The sequence below is a fragment of the Trichechus manatus genome, unplaced genomic scaffold, assembly GCF_000243295.1.
Source record: "Trichechus manatus latirostris isolate Lorelei unplaced genomic scaffold, TriManLat1.0 scaffold00134, whole genome shotgun sequence".
Taxonomy (NCBI): Eukaryota; Metazoa; Chordata; class Mammalia; order Sirenia; family Trichechidae; genus Trichechus; species Trichechus manatus.
In genome coordinates, this window is record NW_004444070.1 from 7,871,791 (window position 1) to 7,876,878 (window position 5,088).

Genomic DNA, 5,088 nt, shown 5'->3' on the forward strand with positions numbered 1-5,088 from the left:
TTCTAGAAGTACCTGGGTGGTGCTAACAGCTCTGGCTGTTAACTGAAAGGTTTGCCGTTCAGGTCCACCCAGAGGCCTTGGGTGAAAGGCCTCGCAGTCTACTTCTGCAAAGTCAGCCACTGAAAACTGTGGTCCGCGGTTCTACTCTTGACACACATGGGGTCACCATGATTTGGAATTAGCTGGATGGCATTTGTTATTGGTCACGTTAACGGATTCTAAACGAACATCGTCCAGTGGAAACTTTCTGCAAATGTGCTCTCTTTTGCAGTGTCTAATCCGGTAGCCCCTGGCCACGGGTGGCGCATGCGACTGGGAGCTAACGTTTTTTATGTAAATAGTGGCTGCCTTCGGGGGCAGTGTGTTTTTGTTGTTTGGTGCCATTGAGTCGATTCTGACCCGTAGTGACCCGATGGGACAGAGTAAAACTGCCCCACGTGGCTTCCTAGGCTCTGATCTTTATGGGAGCATATCACTGGGCCTTTTCTCCCATGGAGCTGCTAGGCAGGTTTGAACTGCCAGGCTTTCAGTTTGCAGGTGAGTGCTTAACGATTGCCACCAGGGCTCCTTGGACATCGCGTATGTCTACAGAACTTAGGCGTGGCAGTTGTTAAACAGTAGTGCATACTCATGGAACTCTTGCCGTGTTGAAGTATTAGATGGATCCTCCCAGGGTCCTGATGAGAGGCAGACACCCAGCCATTCCCCTGTTGCATAGAAGGTTCTGGTGAAGTCACTTCCCAAATTACAGAGTGAGCAGGAGATAGGCATTGTGACTCTAAAGCACAGGCAAAACTGGAGGCTTCAGGGAAGTTGGATGGGGAAGCAGACGTGAGGTGTGGGGACAGAACAGATCAGAGGTGTCTTCCTCAGGGCATGGGAAGGGACAGGTTACCCGATAAGCAAGGTAAGCACGTGCCTAGTGCATGAACTTGTCCAAAGCAAAGACCCGTAGATGCCAAGCAGACAGGACACAAGGAAAAGTGAGTGCCGCAATGGAAGGGAACTGGCAGGACACTAAATGAAATTGATACTGTTTTGTACATTTTGTGTTGTTAGGTGCTGTGGAGTTGCTTCTGACTCATAACGACACTATGTACCACAGAACGAAACACTGCCCGGTCCTGTGTCATCCTCACAGTCGTTGCGCTTCAGCCCATTGTTGGAGCCACTGTGTCATTGCATCTCGTTGAGGGTTTTCCTCTTTCTTGCTGACCCTCTACCAGGCATGATCCTTCTCCGGGGACTCGTCCCTCCTGATAACATGTGCAAAGTGTGTGAGACAGAGTCTCACCATCCTTGCTTCTAAGGAGTGTTCTGGCTGTATTTCTTCCAAGGTAGATTTGTTCGTCCATGGTATATTCAGTAGTCTTCGCCAGCACCATAATTCAAAGGCATCAATTCTTTGGTCTTCCTTATTCATTGTCCAGCTTCTGTATACGTATGAGGCGATTGAAAATACCATGGCTTGGGTCAGGCACACCTTAGTCCTCGAAGTGACATTTTCACTAAATGATATTGATACCATTTTATAAATTTTGTCTACGATAACAATAATAATTTCCTTTTTATTTCGAACCGGTCGGGTATAACCCTCAGGTTCAGTTTCCTCTCGTTAACCCGCTAAGAACGTGCCGGTGGCGCTATAATCATGTGAGTCGTGATGTATTTGGTCCTGTCCTGTGCAAAGCGAACCAAAATGCATCTTCAGATTGAACATACCCTTGTATTTGTATCATGCTCTTTGCAATCACTCTCACCCACATTGGATATCAGCAGTAGTCCAGTGAACTGTGAAGACGCAGCATCAAAGGACAGAAAGTGAGTGTGTAATTTTTTAAGTTCAAGACGAGAAACACTTGTGGAGATCTGCAAAGAGCCCGCCGACAAACATCGTATGACAAACGAGTGAAATTATTTCTGACTGCCTTGTAAGTACTATTTCTTTTGACTGTCTCAGACCTGAAGAACAAAAATTATGTGTTCCAAATCAGTTTTTTTTTACTTACTAATTTTCAAATTCAAACTTGTGTGTTAATGTCTAAATTCAAATGTAAGTTTTATTTTATAAATTTTACTTGTTTTGTAAATTTTCTGTATTTTCAGTTATTCAGATTTATTTGCTACGGTAGAACCAAATTTAAAAAGTGACATAATTCTATATCCAGGTAAAATGGAACGGCAACAACTAAGTGGAGCACAAAAACGAAAGCTCACAGAAGATAAAAAGAAAAGGATCTGTGAGTCCCTAAAGACAATTCCGAAATTAACTTCCTCTTTAAAATTTAATGAATCAGAAGAGACTTCCTCCATTGAACACTGGAGTTTAATGGGTGCAAATCTTTGTAGTAATACTAGTGCTGAAATTACTAATAGCAGTACGATCGTAACAGACTTTGTTCCAAATGCCGCATCCATTCCTTGCTGTAGTAAAAAAATAAACAGTGGTGTAGAAAGTGAAACTATTTTAGAATCTGAAATGATCACATCTGCAGACCCCTTAAATAATAGAAATACAGATCCTGCTTTGTGGAATAATTTTTCTTCTAATGATATAAATTATTGGATCGAGAGAGGGCCAAGTGATTGTCAGCATCACAGTGGACCATTTGAAAATTCGTGTCGAAAATTCCTGGGTGGTAAACAAACAAGGTTCTGTAGCCAGAATATATTCCTAGGGTGCAAAGCTAATGGTGAAAATTATAAGAGGGAGTGGCTGCTGTATTCTCCATCAGTTGGCTCTGTATATTGTTTTGTTTGCAAATTATTCAGTCCTAAATCGTTTAATTCTCGATTTGCTACGGATGGATTTAGCGATTGGAGCAACTCAAATATGATCCATAAACATGAGAACAGTTCAGTTCACAGAGATTGTATGTTGTCATATTTAAACCGAAGACATGGTTTTGGCTTAACTCATGAACTGGAATCACAAGTTAATGAAGAACGTCAGTACTGGAAAGCCATCTTGCAACGTGTTGTTGCTGTCATCACCACAATCGCTGAACGGGGACTATCTTTTCGAGGAAGAAATGAAGTCTTTGGGTCCCCACAAAATGGAAATTTTTTGGGTTTACTTGAACTTGTTGCTCAGTTTGATCCATTTTTAGCAGGTCACATCTCCAAATATGGTAACACAGAAAAGGGCAACCCGTCGTATATATCTAAAACAATGTGTGAAGAGTTAATAAATCTAATAAGTGATAAAGTTCGATCAGCTATCTTCAGTGAAATAAGTATAGCTCGATATTTCAGTTTGTCTGTAGATTCCACTCCTGATGTTTCTCATACTGATCAACTAAGTATTGTTTTAAGATACGTATCTCCAACAGATGGAAAACCTGTCGAACGATTTATCACATTTACTAGCTTAAGAAGTCATACCGGTGAAGAAATTGCAGATCAAGTACTTCACTATTTATGTGAAGTTTGCAAAATTGATTTTTCTAAGTGCAGAGGCCAGTCCTATGACAGTGCTGCCAATATGGCAGGGCGTTACAAAGGCATGCAACAGAAAATTTCAGAACGTAATGAATATGCCATTTTCATACCATGTGCTTCACATTCGCTTAATCTTATAGGACGTAGTGCGGTAGATTGCTGTCCAGAAGCAGTTGATTTTTTTTCTACTGTTCAGTTACTCTACACATTTTTTGCCACCTCTACTCACAGATGGGCAGTTCTTAAAACATATTTAGGCAGTGATCGAGTATTAAAATGTCTGTCTAATACACATTGGGAAGCGCATGCTGTAGCAACGAGTGCAATCCTGGAATCATACACACAGATTCTGGATGCCTTAGAGAATATTGCTGAAGACCAGACACAGAAGGGAGATACCAAAAGAGAGGCAGAAAACATTGCCAACAAAATGCAAACACTAGAGTATGTATTTATGTTGGTTATGTGGAATGATATATTGCAGCATTTTCATTGGACGAGTCAAGCTCTCCAAGATTCAGAAGCAAATTTAAAGACATGCACAGATCTCTACCAGTCATTAACAGGGTATTTACATAATTTACGAGAATATTTTGAAAAATTTGAAAACACAACAAAACAAATACTGCCAAATACGGATTATCAGGCAGTTCACAGTCGCAGAAGCATTAGAAAGAAACAAGTAGATGATGGAAGTGCTCCAGAAGAATCACTGAGTGCCAGAGATCAATTTCGGGTAACTACATACCACACCATCATTGACACACTTGAGTCTTGCATGAAAAGAAGGGCAGGAGTATACGAAGTTCTCTCAGATCGATTTTCCTTCTTAAACAGTGTGGATATACCCGATGAAGAGTGCATGAAGGCGTCCAGGAAGTTAGTGCAGGCGTATCCCGATGACTTAAATACAAACCTTTATGGAGAAGTGCGACAATTTCATTCTTACATGAGAACTAAGTTCACAGATTCAGGAAAGACAAATTTTACGTATGTAGGCATGTATGAGTCCATAATAGAAGATAAAATACAATGCGTATTTCCCAATGTTGAAATTGCTTTACGAATATTCCTAACTTTAATGATCACAAACTGTACAACAGAACGCTCATTTTCGTCCCTAAAGAGACTCAGAAACCCTCAGCATGCAACAGTGATTCAAGAAAGACCCGATTCATTATCCTTATTATGTATGGAAGTAGATATTGTTCGGCAGCTTAATTATGATGAAATCATTGAAGAATTTGTAAAGAGCAAAGAATAGAAAGAAAGGTTTTTAATCGTAGTTGTTCCTTGGTATCCTTGGCATTTTGGTTCCAGGAACACCCCCACCCACCTCCGCAGATAGCAAAATCTGCGGTTGCTGAAGTCCTTTATATAAAATGACGTAGTATGCACATCCTCCTGTGTACTTTAAATCATCTCTAGATTACCTGTAATACCTAATACAGTGTAAACGCGATGTAAACAGTTGTTAATGCTTACATCTAACACAATGCTTTCTCAGTCTTTGCAAGCACTATCATGAACCAGAGAGACCATTTTTGCTGTTTTAGGGCAGCACTGCCGCTTCCACAAGTGTAAGCTGCTTTCTGCTTTCTTGTGGGAATGCTCGACTCGTTCTTGATGACCTTGTAGCCCACTTCG

General features: G+C 41.0%; 1 long non-coding RNA gene and 1 pseudogene across 1 annotated transcript; both read left to right on the forward strand.

Moving 5' to 3' along the window:
* The first annotated feature begins 1,764 nt into the window (after positions 1-1,764).
* LOC111822154 (uncharacterized) lies at positions 1,765-2,284 on the forward strand. The gene is made up of 2 exons (XR_002825421.1): positions 1,765-1,931; positions 2,169-2,284. It is a non-coding gene; the product is annotated as an uncharacterized LOC111822154 (long non-coding RNA).
* Positions 2,285-3,484: 1,200 nt separating this feature from the next.
* Positions 3,485-5,088, forward strand: part of LOC101360608 (ornithine decarboxylase antizyme 1 pseudogene) — a 14,461-nt pseudogene continuing 12,857 nt past the window's right edge.